Consider the following 15,540-nt stretch of genomic DNA (forward strand, 5'->3'; position numbering starts at 1 on the left):
TTGACCGGCGGTTTATGCTTCGGTTTTCGGAAGGGGTAGTCAATGATATGTTCATCCGTATGTGAAATTTAATTGGTTATGTTGTTATATATTAATTGATTTAAAAAAAAAAATTAAGTGCTTTATGTACATATGTACATGTAATAAATATTTAATATATTTAGGTATGACGCGTTTCTGAATTTACTTTTTTATTTATATATTCTCGTTCCCGTTCCCATATGTCGGAAAAACGCAAGGCAGCGAACACATTTGAAATTATTGCGTTGCAATGACACTCATTCCCGTTTTACCCGTTGCCGTTCCCATTTTTAGGCAATTTTTTTCACAGTAATCTTCCCGGACATGCATACAACAAATCCTGAAACTTCCATCGTAATCGGTTCAGTGGCTTAGGAGCCAATACGAGACACACAGACAGACATTCAATTTTATATATAATAGATTTATTCATGTCGGTGTGTTATTCTCGTTTCAATTGTTTACGAAATTGTAGGAAAAAGCCTTGCTATTTTTAAAATTTTTTTTTTTTTGAATAATTGGAATTAAATAGAACGAGAAATTTGAATTGGCTTTACTTATGTTTAAGGACTTTAGACATATGTACATTTTTGAACATAAAACTTTTTAGTATTTTGAATCTCTTAGAATCAAAACTATTAACAAAAATCATTATCTAAAATTTATATTGTATTTCTGATTTTTATAATTTAAGCAATTTAATTTGTCCAATTATTTTCCTTGTTTTTGAAGTCTATTTATTTTTTGATAAACGCTTTTATTCTTTACAATAAGCTAATAAAGAATGTATTGATTTAATTTTACCTTTTAGAGGAGATAGAAATAAAAACCAATTTTGTTTGAAACATTCTCAAATACATACTTTTTATTTATTTTTTTTTTTTAGGATAATTTTAATAATAATTATATTTAATATATAAAATAATAATATTTAATAAAAAAAAACTACTGCATTACTTTGGAAAAATGCAAATTTTAGATTTTCCACAACAGGCCTAGTGAGTTATTGTGTGTATGTCCGCGATGGTTTCTGTAAAAAAATCACCCAAAAACGGAAACGGAAACGGATATGAGTGGCATTGCAACCCAATAATTTCAAATGTTTTCATGTCGCCACCTGCGTTGTTAGGGTAAAACAAACAAATAATCGAATAATTTCAAATATGTTCGCCGTCTGCGTTTTACCAACAAATTCTCATTACTGTAATTTAATTTGATTATTAAGTATTAATTTGAAACTGTAACATTCATTTATCGAAACACATCGATAAACGGGAACGGGAACGGGAATTGCATGCGATATTGTGGCATTGCAACGCATGCCGGGTTCAGCTAGTTTTAAATATGTACGTTGTATGAAGTTTCAAAGTCTACCTAACTTATTATCTTCAGGCCGTGGTAAAAGTGTGGTTAGACTTGTTATGTTGACCATTTCATACTATCGTATGAATTATAGTATGTACATACATAAGTTAGCTTTGAACTTCCGGTTGACAAGCCCGTTGAAGATGAGCGATGACCGTCGGCATAATTGGCATAGTGTAGTTAGGGCTTGAAGCAAGCGCGCCAGAGCGTGCTTTATGCATTTTAATGTATACTGGAACGCGTGCTAACATCACGGAACCATATGGCGTAATATGCTAATCAGCTATCTAGTCGTATCTGAACATCTCGATGATTTTCATTTACAAAAAATAAGCGATATAATAGATAAGCGGGGTCGTGGGTAACGGAACAACCTGTTACTGAACTTCTTCATCCCCTTTTCGAAACCCTTCGTTCGTATCATTCAGAAGTCACAGATTACCTAAACACGATCTGCTTTAGATCGTCGACTTTAGAGAGTCTTTAATGGATATTATGTATTAGATGTATTATGAGCATTTATATATGTATATGTAGGAATTATTGTAAATAGGATTTTGAGCTCTTTTTCCGATTATGCTGTACATTAACATTAGGAAAATATAATACTATGATTAGTAACAAAATTAAATTTAAATTGTAAAATAGAAAATGACCAGTAGATCAGTAGCTATTTAAATATGTAGATATAAAATCTATTGTGAACATAATTTAGTAATAATAAAAGGCATTTAAAAATCACAATCATTCAGAAATCAATACTGCATTGTTTATCGATTCATGTTGTATCATTTCCTTATTATCATACTTAAATCCTTCTTTGGTTTAATTTTTTATAACCGTGTTATAGGATTTTTTTCATTCATTCATCCGTGTATCATGACGAATCAATGCTTTTTTTAATCTATACCAGGAAGGCCTAACAGGTAACCCCCACGCGTCTTCCTGACCAGAAACATATTTATGGTCAAATTTTTAAATTTGTAGCATTTTTAAACAATTCAGCGAAATTTAGTAAATACATAACAATTAACATTCACAGATACATTAATGGTCAGATTTGTAAATTTGAAGAATTTTATACAATTCAGCGCAAACTCGAGATATGTGAGAAAATGGGTAAGGTTGCCAATTTGTTGGGAACGTTTCATTGAAAATCAGATAAATTGATAAACTCTGATAGGAAACGATTGACCTGGAATCACAAATCCTATGTAGGTCTGGCCAGCAGAAACCAGTAGGATTTGAACCCGTTCGAAGCATTATATGCTAACCACTAGTCTATTCTGTTGGTTTTATATGCTTCTACTTCCAAGTTCAATTTTATTAGAATTGAACTCATTTGTTTTTTTTATTTTAATTTAATTTTTCTAGTTCTTCCATCTGTTTCATCCAGAATATTTTGGATTGGGCATCTTCTTATTGAGTTTCAATATTTTTATGATTTTCTGTGTCCATTTTAAGGCAGAAGGAGAAACTTTATATGCTTTCTTGTACTTAGTGGTCTTTTAATATTAAGTTTTACTGTTTGTTTTTCCGGGTCAACCTATCGGTACTTTATTTTTTGGAAGAGATAAAAATAGGTATTCAAAATCCTTCTTTTACTCACCCGAACGCATCACATCCTAACCAGTTTTATCAAGATGTTTAACTTCACTTAACTTCTCCGTTTCCATACCTCAAAGTACCGCTGTATATGTATCTTCTCCAGGAGAGTTTCTTATACCACTAATAATAGCTGCTTATGACATATTCGACCTGAATAAGTTTCGTGAATTGAACTGTAATGCAATAAAATCCATTTCCGATTTTTTTTTTACTTATTCCAACAAAATATACACCGAGCTTAAATGAAACCTTCTTTGAATAAAGTAAACTATCTTGTCTCAAAATATCACTCGCTCGAAAATCTGCTTCCTAAACTCTTCTCGTTGATTAACGACTATCGAAAATTGACGTACACATACAGCCTTTGATGTTTTTGACAACGTTGACATTAAAATTAATGAAAAATTTGCCGCTCTATAACTTTTGGCCCATCCCAAGACAGACCACGAGGTGTTAATTCGAGTCCCTCGACCCATTACGCAACAGAATTTCGCACAAAAGATCTATTTCGCATAGTCCAAAGCTCCCATTGTCGTAGCTTAATCGAATTTCGGAGGTGGTTATTTGTTCGGAAGCTCAATTAAACGCGATGACTTCGCGATAAGACGTTCGATTTATCACTCAAACGCATAATCTACAGGTATGAAATTTTTGTAATGACCGGTCTTACGTCAAATAAATACGTAGGTACATATGCATGATTCGTCTCTGATTGACCGGTTGTCTTAATCGGGCAAATGTATCAATCATTATGTGTAGTCTCTCGGTGTGAATGTTGTTTTATGGCGGTGTGTTGTGAAATTTAGCTCGGTCGTAAAAAAAAATGGTATAATTATGGTATTGTTTGGGCTTACGATTGGACCGTTTCGAGTGTTTGCTCTGTTGATTTTTCGAGAGTGAAAGAAAGATGCTTCAACGGAAGTTTATGTGTGTATTTAAAATTTAATAATAAATAATAGAGCGTGTAGTACCTAGGTATTTACCGTAATGTATATGTACATATGTACGAAAAAATATAAACCAGTGTGTGTTTGTTTGAACATACATATACATATATGTATGAAAGCTGCAGATACGATTGTGGAACGTATGTATTTTTTTTTTGGTAGAATTATTGAGTGGGTGCTTTTAAATGATCAAAGGTGTGTTTGTTTTAATGAAAGATAATACTTCAAAATTTGGACCGAAGTTTTGAAGGAATTATTTATTTATGTGTATCATGCGATTTCTTGTGCTAATTTGCAGTGTCAATAACATGAAAGTTCGTTTGTTTATTCAGTGCTATGTTTGTTCAGTGCCTTATACATAGTTTGTATTTATGTATGTATGTAGATACTGATATATAGAATTCAATACTAGTTGGAGATAAATCTACTGAAAATAATGTACTAGTAATAAATTTGCAATGCTCATATACGAGTATGCTTTTTACTTCGAGTGTGCAATATCGAGAATAATTGACTTCTAGTAAAAAAAAAAAATCTATACACACTTTTCTTAAAATAACATCACTCGTAAATCTTTCAAGTTTGATACATTGTGTCAGATACTGTATTTTTGATTGTAAAAAACTGCATAATATTCAACCATTGTGAACACAATGAAAACATTCATTGTGCTAACTGAACAGCGGCTTTCGCAATTTTTAAATGTATTATACTATCATAATAATGACTTATTATAAAAACAGGACACACTTGTACATACATATGTATATAAGACTATAAGACATCCACTGTTTATTTTTTTGCTGAAAATTTTATATCGATTTGACTGCCTTTCATATTTTTTTGCAACGAGTCAAAATCACACTTCGACATACCTATTGAACTTTTTTTTTATGAATTATACAAAATACGCCGGTTCATATTAATGTGTCGATGGAATATTGACACAAGCAAACTTCTTTTGTGTGGATTAAAAGTTGATATTAACACAAGCGGAATATAATTGCAAGACTGGTTTTCTAAAGGGAAAATTGATTGGACACGCGGGATAAACTAAGCAATTCTATCCATTAGCCGCGAACGTCAAAATGACATTTTGCACTATTGGTTATCGGCTATTTTTATTTTACAATACCGAATGCTACGTGTGACAGTTTAATAAACAGCATGACCCTAATTTCTTTATTCGAAATTGACCCTCGAATAAAGTAACGGACCCGCAAAGATACGTATATAATATTTCATATAGCATGTTGCATTCTTGCCGCATACAACAAACGATCGTTTCATTCGACAGCTAAACACGGACAATAATATAATATAATATGATTCTTTTTAGATTTCAAAAGATACGTTGTTCAATTTTATAACACTTCAAAGTTCATGTCTGTTGGCCGTTTGAAGGAAAACTTGAAAGCTTTTCATTCGGCAGGTGGAATTTGTGAAAGGCAACAAAATCTTTAGTCAGTCATTAATTATAATTGCAACTTATTCATATCACAACATTACTTATTCAAATTTGGTCAGTTAATTCATCAGTTTTATCGGTATATAGGTATACTTTTATTGACGTATAAAATTCAATAAATCTAATAAATTATTCCATTATACGCAATAGCACAATATAACATATGTCAAATCACGAATCAAATATCAAAATACACTGTCAATTTAACTGAAATACTGACCGTTAATTGGCGAGTACCTTTCAGCTGATCCTAATGTACTTATCGCTTATTATTTTTACTGACCTTTCAATATAATTACTGACCATTACTGTAACAATACGGGTAAAGCAAAAAAAAAATCCCATCGTTTCAAATTGGCATTTTACACTTAAAATTAAACTTTTACGCCCAAACAAATAGATATAACAGTAAGGATATGGTCCTATTTGATATATTCAGATAAGAAACGGATCTTTAAAATGATCGTAAGTGTATTAAAAACTGTAAACAAAAAAACATAATGTTTCTGAATTGGACTTTTCTTTGTACAAGTATTGTATAACGGTCTTAATTTTTTATGATGTACGGTATGAGCAAATTTCAGTTCCGATCTAGATTTTCTATATATCTTCATTAAATATTGTTGAACAAATCTATAGATATGTGTAACGAAAGTACGTTTCAAATTATTCCGTCCGATGCGTTTTGGTTCACGTGAGGTGCGATAAAACTTATTCAAATTTGCTTTATGTTATAAGAATGATTGCAAATCCCGTTACCGTTTCGCCGACATGACTCTTGGTCATCAAATAATGACTCTGTGGTTCGGCCCGATGATAATGTCTATTTATCTATATTTAATATACGCAAGTCGCTGCTCGGTTTAATATGCTAATTCGGTCACGCGTCGATTCGCCAAACAGACATTCGTTCGGCTTATTATTTATATTATGAAGCTGTTTAATGATGAACGTCATCCTAATCAATCGCCGTGTGTAAACATGAGGTTGGGAAAAAAATTGAATCGATTAGTAAAGTTGAAAAGTTTAAGCTCGGGGCGAAGAGAAGTCACGCGCGAGAATGTCTATCAATCAATTATTTATTATACTTAGATTTTTGTCAGTAAATGTTTATTAGCTATTGAAAATTAATATATTTTATTTTTTTATGTGGTTTCAGAAGCACAATTGGAGACTGTAAGAAGAAGAATATTCAACTGATTTCGGTATGTAAACTTTGACGCTTTTAAAATGTCTATTTTAAATTGCGTTCAATCTGAAAGCTTTGTATGACGTACAGTATTAATGAATATTGTTATTTGGTTTGAATCGAAGCTTGATTATAATCGCTTTATATTTTTAAACTTTTAACGTGGGATTTTCTTGTGCTGTCGTTTATTATTTAATCGGGATAAAAAATTGTTATTTAACAGTATGACGTTTCGGTTAATACATATATGTATGTACATACATACGTGTGTAAATATCGTGTGAGTATAATATTCAACGATTATTATAATGAATATCTTTTATAAATTTATAATTGTATAGTTCAAGGAATGTTTCGTCAAGAGGACGTTGATTAAAATGAGGATTTTCAATTAAATTATGAATTTTCTGGAATATACTTAATTCCAGAGGCTATATCACTGGAATAATATTGAATTTTGGATTCAAGAATAAGCTTTATTTGAAACATATTGTCAATGAAAAAGAGATTCACGATCTCATAATTTTCTTATTAAGCTAAAGTATATTCAATATTTTATGATAATTTTTTGTAGTAGTGACGTATTCGAGTTGCCTTTAATGTCATTATAATAGCTACATTTTAAAAATAAATAAAAATCGTTCATTTTTTCAATAACTAAACCGTAGATGAATCATATAATATAGTACTAGGTATTCTGAAAATTAAATCAATCCAAAAGTTGACGAAATTTCAATTTGTTTAAAAAAAAACAATGACACCTTAAAATACCTATCGCCAAATCCACTTATGAATAATTCGATTTCCTCTGAAAACCCACTTGAGTTATAGAATATACATGAAACTACACTATGATAAAACCGTCGAGTACGGCACTTTAAATTTAAAATTAAAACTTCCGAATTCAAATCAACGTCATCTCAAAACATGCATCTCATTACCGCTTGCGGAAAAAAAAACAACACATAGCGTTCCTAATAAGATCGGCTCGCCAATCTAAATTCAATTAAGCTCGGATACATCATAACAAATTAATTGAATTGGCTGTCGGTGGACGAGAGAGCACGAGGGGTCTGCGAGATGCAGCATCAATCAGCCCCGCGGAAAAACTCCTCGCGGAAAATGACGCATCCATCATCGAGACCGCGATTATAGTGACTGATGATCTTTTTACACGATGGCTTTGTTTTTCGACTCGAATTAACCATATGTGATCTTATATAATAATGGTAGCGCACTGTGGGCTAGCAATTTGTTGATGGAAAATTATCCAACTTGGTTGGTTTAGATTTTATTTTTTTTTAAATGTACATAGGTATGATTAATTAATTTTAAATTTATTTTCATTATGATTATTTATATGTATAATAACTTCAATTTGATGTATGTAATATTTTTCACGCGTATTGATCTTATTTAGTATAAAATAAACATACTTCTATCAATTACTCATAATTTTGCTGTAGATATTAAAATTTTTTATTATCTAATGATATTATTTTTCCATTTAATGCAATTCGTTTTAAATCCTAAGTTAAAATAAAAAAAAATGATATCTGCATATGTACATATGTACTTAAGTACTACCTACATATGTATTTCCAAAGATAAATGTTTGTTTGTTTAATTTTCCGCTATATAAATATATAGTTTTTCATTTAGAATTAACTAATTTCATATATTTTACATATATCATATTACCCTAATTTAGACAGCAGACTGCAATATTTGATGAAAAATTACATTTTCTCCCCTCACTTTCAATCGTGCAATATCTACATATACATATGTATCATTTTTTACAATAAATTTTGCAATATCAGTATGTGTCATTGATATATCTATTATATATGCATACAAATCATCTTTTAATTTTTAATTTAAATTGATATATCTATTATATGTGCATACAAATCAGCATTTCGTGATTAAAATAAAAATAAATTTAAAAAGTATATACTTTGAATATTCATTTCCATATTTTTTTGCAACAACCCCCTAAACTCTTCCAATCGATTTGAAACTTTGCCATTTTGCAAGGTTTGGCTCCCGATAGAGATTTCAATTGTTTCCGCTTGGTCGATAGTGAGATACAGTCTTCATAAACATTATTAAAAATTCAAAAATTTTGGAGAGGGTGACGACAGGCTCTTGGCTAACTCTTTGCCAAGGGTCCGTAGCCTTGTTATTACAAGGATTATCTTAGTTTCACTTTTCGATTATTTTTGAAATAAAATGTGAATAAAGAGTCATTGAAATTGCATTCAGATTTCTACTATGTATATCAAATTCCCTTGCGCGTCTTTTACACGGACTCATCTAGTTGGATCGTTGTAATTTCTAGGTTTTATTTTAGATCAAAGTGAAATATGTTTGCGCATAAGTGCATATATGTATGTAAGTTTTCCCTTCTATTTTCAAATAAAATAGTTTCTATCCATCTACTAATTCCAATTCTTCCACTGTGCAACGCGTCATTACTTCGAGCAATACTACTAGTACATACGTTCATAAGTAGCCGTTGCGGATTAAGCGACCGGTGAAAATTGTGCTTCGGATCTGATTAGTTTGGATTTGATTCCCACAGTTTGATGGTCTTGTTCGTCTAATGTCAGTGAACTTCACGTGTCTCTCTGGAAGAGTGGTGGCTGCAGTGTGTGTATAATATAATGTTAAGATGTGGCTGGTGTCCGAAGGCAGCTGGAAAACTGGAGTTAGCGGTGCTGGAGAACAGGTCGGGGTGGTTCGGACGACACCGACCTTCTCCACGATGGACATATCGCGGTGAAACCCGTTGCGTTTTCATACCAGAATTAATGGAAAGCATCGTTTGAAGATAGCGGTGCAACTGGCAACACGTACCGATACACTCCGAGGCATCCGAGAGGACCTGGTGCAACGATCCTCGAACGCTAATCGCCCTTCGGAGATTATTATACCCATATAACAGTGTTTCTCAACTGGGATCCATATGGCCCCATTGCATTGGGGATGTCAAGGGTGTTGTAGGTGAAAAATCAATTCAATTTTGGGAAAACATGTACATTAAACTTTAGACAGGACAGGGCGTGGGGAGAGCACAGTTACAATGATATATTAAAAAAAAAATTTACTTCACGGGACGGAACTTGGGATCGTCCCAGGGATTCCCTGTATCTTGAGACATATGATGTTTCTTTTATTTTTTACATACCTCCTTTACGTTTCACATGGCTTTCGTGTTAGTGGTCATTTTTATCTCTTATCCGATCGTTTTCATACTTTGCCATATTGATCATTTTGGCCATCAATACACGTTAATGTATCGTCTGCCATTACGTTGGAGATAAAATATCGTATACAACGCGTTTTAAAAACGGGGCCCGTAAACCTTCCTGACGTTTAATAAGCGTTCGTCCCGTGTCTTCCAATCTGTTCGCCTTGATATGGCCATATAAGATTTTAATTGTTTAAACGCCTATAATTCACTCTATATTTTATAAAATTTGCTCTATAGATTCTCGTTATCTCTAATATTTAAATATTTATAGTTTTAACTCTCATATGTATATATAAATTTCAAATTTGGCGTCTAGCTTCATGTAATGTAATACACGATATATATTGATTTTTGGCCAAATATGTCAAATCTGACATTTTACTGTATATCTCCTCAGTCGGTTTTATCTGCGAGATAAGTATTCAATAAGAAGTTATGTTGTCTAATTGTTAATATGATTTACAATAAGCTTACATGCATTTAGTTTTTTACAATAAGCTTATTTCTAGTCAATTTTTATTAATATATAATTTCTTATCATTTATTTTTTGAAGTCAAGGCTATTTTATAAATGCTAGTTTGTAATCTTGTCTTTAATAAATCCTTAGTTAATTCTTCGTTCATCGCAAACACTCAATTGTCTCATCTTCATCAGAATCTAAAAGAGTTATTTCCAATGTGGAATCGTCAATACAATACACTCGATTGAAATATTTTTTCCGAGATTCGAGATAAAAATCCATCAAACATCAAAAATTCTGTGAGGTTCCGCGAAATTCTGTCTCGGATCGACCCGACAGAAATCTTTATGTGTACACATATTGAGCATTTAAAATATGTATAATAGAAGTTTCATAAATTCGATCAGTTGATATGGCGATTGAATTATGGAGAAAAATGTACGGCTGTATTTAGATGTGTTAAAATTCTACATAGAAAAAGTTTCCAATTTGATAAATTAGATCTGTTCTGATTTAATCCAATCTCTTCGATTAGAGGTTGGATAAAATCATGGCTATTTCTTGCATAGATGTTGGCAGATCAAATGCAACTGAAACTATGAATGTTTTTCGTCGTATTTTGTTGTTATAATGATTTGAATCATTATTTGTATGTAGAGATTAATTGTTCTTAGTTTTGGCATTGTGTAATTGATTCGTGTGAGTATTTTCTTCGTGAATTTTTTTATAACATCCGAAAATGTATCTTTGTATGAAAAACAATACTACATATATTGTTGTATGCTACGGTAAATTTTTATTAGCTTGGTTTTATAATGTATGAAAAACATACATGAAAAATTCCTAATTTCAGAGTTGACTAAAACCGACTCCAGAAATTTGGCGACTTTGGAAGTTGGAAGCAGAGTATAAATTGAGACATATATTATATATTTATACATATGAATGTACATTTATATTCAATGATGCATTGAAATTTAATTATAGAAATACATATGACAAAAACGTGGTTAGATAAGATTATGTTAATTCTTATTTACTTACATATCTTTCTGCTATACAAGATCGTATATAAATTAGATCCACTTATTTGAATAGCATCATGCAGGATTTCCAATGGAAAATACAATGTTAATATTGTGCATCATACATATTTTGATAACAGATCGTTTAATTGAAAACAAAACAAAAAAGGTTTCATTAATTTTTTTTTTACTTTTAGAATTAGTCAAGGACCTTAATTTTTGACCATTATAGGGGTGGAAAATGCCTTTTGCGTGAACAAAACACATACGCAAATCATCCGCAATGTAAACACACAAACGTAACCGGTTCGTCTTTGAACCGGTTAATTAAATGATTGTTTTAACCGGTCGCGAAAAATTTAAATCGACGACGAGCAATCTGTTTTCGGCTTTTATACGTGTATTCAATAACACTTTCGCAATGTAAAATCGACACGTGCCTATCATGATAAATGAGTAATGTTTTTACGCACGATAAAAATTACAGTTTGAATACATTAAAAATAAAACGATTCTAGCTCTCGAGTTTCTATCCGTTCATTTCATAGAGAATATTTTCTTATTTTCCATGCATAATTGTCCTACCCCCTTCCCCCCCTTAAACGGTACGTTTTGAACATACGCCTAGGTATGTTCAAAATTTTAATTAAAATCAATACGCATGGTTCTAAATCAAGATTTTTATCTGATGGCCATTCTTGGTATGGACGAGGAACGGTATCATGTATTGTTGTCGTTATGGAACATGTGATCGGTAAAAAATAACACATTTTATTTACTGAGAAGAGAAATTGAGTATTGATTGGGTATCGAAAATGCTTCTGAAATCCATTCGCAGATCAAGATCTGGACGATGCCATTTTGATTTATCTTAATAATACTTATTTGAAGTAAGACTATGTACATACTGTCGGAACTGATTATTCCCATGTTTTTACTGCATTGATTGATTGGAAACAAATTTTGTAGAGGGATGCTATATGATGTTGATAGTTTTATTGTGTAGTCTCTATTTCAATAAGAAGTAATCAACTTTGTTGCAATCCGAATGACTGCAATTTGGTCTCATTTACAGTATGCAATGAACATCAATGCAAATACGGTAACAGTTGAAACGTTACATTACAGTGCATTGCGTGTATTTGATTGATTTAATGTAATTGCCATTTAAAGCCATCAATGGTGAGTAATGAAACTGGAACTAACCTTTTTGAATAAATACTATCTGCATTATAACTGAAAATCTAAGCATTTTGTATTTTTTGCAACTTAATATTAGGAGTTAGTTTCAACCTACATACGTACACATACATACATGTAGGTGTATAAATGTACGTATGTACATATGCATATTGATCTGAGGCATGTATGTATATTTAAATAGAAAATTTAGATACATACAGGTAGTAAAAAATGTTTGAAATCTTGGGCCAATTTTTTTAAGTAAATGAAATAAAAAAAATTAACTTTGTTTTACATCTCTACATTAAAAAAAATACACATACAAACACACATTTTTTCTAGATCATGAAAACGTGATCGATTCTGAGTTCGAATCAGTCAAAATCTCGAGTTGGAATTTTCGCATGATCACAAAACTTCATCCATAAAGTAAATAAAAACAAGATAAATACATAGGTAAACAGATAACACAGATAAAGTAAAAAAAAAAACAACTCAATATGCTTCATATAAAAGATTAATTTTTCTTAAAATTAAGGTTGCCAATTGAGAAAACGATATTTACTTTCTTTCCTGATTCACTCGCCCTAGCAGCTCTGGGAAATTCGACTAGTCATGTATACACCATTTAATGTAAATTTCTCAATGTATGTTTTCAAAAATGCTTATCATTTTATATAATTTATATTACCAACTGTATGAATGTATGTTCTATGTATATTCTTGATCAAATCATAATTTGAGAACAACAACAGATTTTTAAATTTATTCTGTGTAATTTCAAAAATATTCTAAGCTAATTTAATCTGTTTGAAAATTAGTTATACACATTATCAAACATATCCGCGTGCAAAAGGTCTACATAGTTTCCAGAACTAAAAATTTCATCCGACCGCTCAACTGTGTACATGCAACATAGAGACATTCGTAAGTCGTAAATCAATCACGATTTGAGACACGTCGTCTCATTTTCTCCACATAGTCCAGAAATGCAGTTCAGAAGAAGAAGTAGCATCTTCACGGAGGAAGGGTCCTTATAAGAGACTTGAACGACCGTATTTTTTTACCCCAACGACTCGATTATAAGTAACGGCCGGTCGGCTCGCGCGAGCTCTAAACGCTACTTCGTATATGTATACTTCCGTATTCATTAGAACGGAACTTGTTCTAGAGACCCGGTGGCTCCAGGGCTTCTCAAGCCGTGCTTCGGGAAAATTCCTGTCCGCCTGGAGGGGATTCTTCGAACCGAAAAGGCGATCCGTCACCCATTGTGCGGCCAGATGAGTTAATTAGAAGAATTAGGAGTAGTGAGAGAACACTCTCTGCGATGTCGATCGCTTGAGTAATTGCATTCTTCGAGGCTGCTTTTGATGGTCGATGTCAAGGATCAAATAATTTATTTTTTGCCCCGGCGATAATTAGATTTGGGAGCCTGTGGCCACCGCTCAATGGATTCCGTAAGGCTATTGTTTCAAGAGCGGTGTTTCTATTTTATTTTTTAAACATTGAGATCTAATTTTAATTAAGTATCTGTGAGCAATTATGTAAAGATTTTTAAACGTTGGCTAACTTAGTTAGCTGATCACGTTAATGTGTCGTTCGATTCTTGAACTAAATGCGATTTTAATGTTTGGTGTTTCTTGTAACGTTCAATTTGAAAAGAAGGAGGAGTTCAACTTAACTTTAGATTTTAAAGAGACAAGTTAATCATATTTACGCCAGTGAACGGGCCAATTATGACTAGCGGACATAATTTTCGTCGAAATGAGATTTCAAATAGGTTTTTTTTAGGAATAGCGAAGAAAGATTGGGTCCAAAACGTTGATATATAAAAAAAAACTATTGTTGTGGTACTGTTAATGCCCAGGTCTTAGTTTAATTGAGTTGGCTAGGGCATGTTCTTCGGATACGTGCAAAGAAATCTTGCTGACTGTATCAAAAATGTTGTGTTTGGCTCCTGAATAAGGACTTTGAATATTCGACACTTTTAAGACGGAAACTTTTGAAAAACGATCTTAAAATAATCAGAGGAAATATATATATATACAATATATGTTTTAAAATAAATAAATTTTAGTATTAAAATTTGATCAAAATTTAAATTAATTTTTTTTCTACATACGTATGTATGTATGTAGATACAATTTATTGAATCTTTTTAAAGGATGATGAAATAAGGATAATTAAATGATAGAGTGACTTGGTGAAATTCTAAGCTTTTTATTAAGTTATACACATTCCAGCAACTAGAAATATAGCTCAGTGGTTAACGTGAAATGATTTCAACTGAGGGTTCATGGGTTCATTACCTGGCCCAGTGCTGTTGGCCAAACTTTGGATATATTTAATTCCAGGTCGATCTTTTCCTACCAGAGTTTGCCAATTAATCTGATTTTTTTATTGAAACGGTTCGACTAAAATTGGCAACCTATCAATTTGTTGATTATGATACAAAAATGTATTTCTCGAAATATTATTATTACGGATTTGTCCATAGATGTATCTATTACTTTTTTGGCCTTACTTGTGTATACACACACACACACATATATATATATATATATATATATATATATATATATATATATATATATATATATATATATATATATATATATATATATATATATATATATATATATATATATTTGTAAAATAAAAATAAAATATATAGAAGGTTATGAATTGGGCCATTCATTCATCTCGACAAATGTTTATCTTTGTGGATGCGTTCCAATTGAAACTTAAGTTCAATTACACGACTTCACACAAGCTTCATAAAAAGAAGCAAGCTTTTCTTCCAGAATTATCTTAAATAAAAAGCGTCGGATGATCATTGGGAGACAGCAATGTTATGCGATGAAGGTATTTGCGTGGGATAAATTTAAAACAATTCCATCTGTTTAGTTTATGTTATTACTCTAACCGAACGCGTTCTTCTATAATATAACTTATTTATTATCTCGGTGGAATTTGAATGTGTAATATATACACTAGACACTGTCTTATTGCACC

At 31.6% G+C, this 15,540-nt stretch overlaps 1 protein-coding gene across 1 annotated transcript in view; it reads left to right on the forward strand.

The window, feature by feature from the left end:
* sha (shavenoid) overlaps positions 1–15,540 on the forward strand; it is a 94,063-nt gene that overhangs the window by 15,898 nt on the left and 62,625 nt on the right. Inside the window, exon 2 of the mRNA XM_077442503.1 lies at positions 6,569–6,614. The gene's annotated coding sequence lies outside the window, so the exon portion shown is untranslated. The remainder of the gene's footprint in view (positions 1–6,568; positions 6,615–15,540) is intronic.

This window comes from Arctopsyche grandis, chromosome 12 (assembly GCF_051622035.1).
Source record: "Arctopsyche grandis isolate Sample6627 chromosome 12, ASM5162203v2, whole genome shotgun sequence".
Taxonomy (NCBI): Eukaryota; Metazoa; Arthropoda; class Insecta; order Trichoptera; family Hydropsychidae; genus Arctopsyche; species Arctopsyche grandis.